At 40.7% G+C, this 2,593-nt stretch overlaps 1 long non-coding RNA gene across 1 annotated transcript in view; it reads left to right on the top strand.

Annotated features, from left to right (window-relative positions):
* Positions 1–397: 397 nt before the first annotated feature.
* Positions 398–2,593, top strand: part of LOC118477689 — a 4,707-nt gene continuing 2,511 nt past the window's right edge. Inside the window, exon 1 of the long non-coding RNA XR_004858543.1 lies at positions 398–657. This is a non-coding gene — a long non-coding RNA (uncharacterized LOC118477689). The remainder of the gene's footprint in view (positions 658–2,593) is intronic.

Here is a 2,593-nt window from a genome sequence, read left to right as displayed (position 1 = left end):
TGAGCAAATTCTGTTTGCCAGAAGCGATTGACTTTCACCAGCTTGTGAATCAAACGGCGTTGGAAATTATCTCTTCTAGTTCACACCAAAGAGTTTCGTTTTTGTTTTGTTTCGTTGGGGGTAATTTTTTTTTCGTTTCTTTTTTTTTTGTTTTATTTTTTTTTCTCCTTCTTCTCTTTTCATTTTGTTCCGTTCTTTCTTCACTTCACTCTATGTTTCGATTTTCTGCGGACATCTGGTGATTTCTCTTTCTCTCTCCTCCTCTTCCTCCTCCTCGCTGTGTCGCCAGAACAGTGTCAGATTCCTTCGCGTCTTGTCCGGAGATGGTTTCGGTCGTTCCTCGTGAGTGCTAGGGAGTTTCGGAGCTGCCAGTGGTTTAGCGGTTGTGAGAGTGAGTGAGCGAGTGAGCGAGAGAGGGAAAGAGTGAGGGAGTAAAGGAGCGAGGGCGAGATGAATTCACGGATGTTCGTGTGAAGTGACTTACAACTTTTAGAGGACTGAAATACCATGGCAGTTTAAAAGACAATAGATTTTTGACTCCGTGTTGGCATTTGGATTTTTAAGATCTTTGTTTTTTTGGTCAATTATTTTTTTTGCGTAGATTTCCTTTCTTCGTGTGTGGTGCGGATTTGTGCGAATTATTCGATATAGAAACAGGTTGTAGCCGAATAATATTTACGTTTTTGATCGAGTTTTTATAGGTGGATGTGTCTTTCAGCCAGTGTGTTGAAGTTTGTTGTAGTGAGCGTTTCATGACGCCTGCAACAGAATAAGGCCATATATGTGCCTAAGATTATTGGTGTTACAAGAGAGTACCAAATACAAAAAAGAAGGTGGAGGGATAAGGATGACAGATTGTTTTTTAATAGGAAAAAAGTATTTAGGAGTGTTAGGTCAGGCGTGTGTATTGAATTTGTGTGCGTGAGAGAGTTTGTGTGTGAGTGTGTGCACGTGTGTGTGTGTGTGTGTGTGTGTGTGCATGCGTGAGTGTGTGTGTGTGTGTAATTGTGTGTGTGTATTTGTGCCTGTATATGAAGGTGTTAATTTGTTTACGTGTGTAAGTGTGTTTGTGTTTTGTGTGCGTGTGTGCGTGCGCGCGAGTGTGTTTGCGAGTTCATCATAAATTGCGCATCTGCAGCCCCTTAGTGAAGATATTTTCTGACCCCTAGTTTAAAACACGTCATTTGTTCCCAATCTTCACCGCAGATTGCTCGCAGTTTATTCGCTGCCCCACCCCCCTCCACTTTTGTGCCTTTTTAAAATTTCCTTTATAAATCTTTTTTTCTGCTAAATAACTTGATTGCATGATTCTTTATTCGTTTTAAATCCACATGCACAGTAAAAATAGAGCGGGTTTTTTAACATTGTAAAAAGGAAAATAATAACAAGTTTGATAAGCGAACAGAAGTTTTGGTTTTAATTAATACTTTTTACAGAGTCTATGGCTACTTCTGTAGTTGTGAGAACTCTGATGTTAATGCTCTCTTGTGAGTGTGCGCGATGGATTTTCTTCCTTAGATTTGTCTTCAAAGAAGGAAACTGGTTCAAAATATACGTTTTGAGCTACCGTGTAGGATAGATTTCTATTCACGTATGCTGCTCATCACATTAAGATTTGATGACGCAAAACGATTTTGTAGTACGCAATTAGAATAGATGTTTGTGTAAGGAGAAGCACATCGACACAGTAGTAGCTGTTTAGTACAGAGAAATAACGAAAAAAACACGCCAAAGGGGTTGGGGGGGGGGGAGAATCACATTATACAAAAGACGTATCTCTTCTCCAAAAGAACGACAACATTTTTTTCTTCGAGTTTGAGTTTTAGCAAAAAGGCGTATATTGGACGAAATAAATTGTCATTTCGTCCTGGGGGTAAAGCAAGAGAGACAGACAGGCAGACGACATAATAATAACAAGTGGAATGACAAGACGTAGAACCTACCAGTGGCGCCCTCCAACCACCAGCCTAACATTACTACATGCAATTTCTCAACAACGAAAAAACACAACAAAACGAAACCAAGGCGCACAAATACAGAGACCGAGTTCAGTGTGCGAACCTTTGACTTTTTGCCAATGGTACAATACTACATGTTTTTCTCAACTAAAAGACAAAAAAACGAAAACAAAACGCACAAATACAGAGATCGAATCGTTCAGCCCACGAACCTTTGACTTTTTGCCAGAGGTACAGTTTTTAGTGTAAGTATCGAACACTTGCGCTGGCCATGAGGTGTGGTGTGGGGTCGTAAGATAACATCAAGCGAAGATGTGATTGATTGATTCTGCTTCTGGGTGGTATTGGCGGAGGGAATTCAGCAGATTCGGCAGCAGGAAAGTAAATACATGGATAAATCTTTATGCTGACAGGAGTAGCCTCCCGCCCCCACAGACATACACATTATTCACATGTGTGGGAGAGCGTACGCTCATTTTAACTTACTCACACACATGAAAGCACGCGCACATAATAATATATACACTCATACGCGTAGATAAATACACACAGACACATACACATACCTACCTACCTACTTACCTACCTACCTACCTACCTACCTACCTACCTACCTACCTACCTACCTACCTACC

The sequence above is a fragment of the Aplysia californica genome, unplaced genomic scaffold (assembly GCF_000002075.1).
Source record: "Aplysia californica isolate F4 #8 unplaced genomic scaffold, AplCal3.0 scaffold00181, whole genome shotgun sequence".
Lineage (NCBI taxonomy): Eukaryota > Metazoa > Mollusca > Gastropoda > Aplysiida > Aplysiidae > Aplysia > Aplysia californica.
This window is presented reverse-complemented; position numbering and strand designations above follow the sequence as displayed.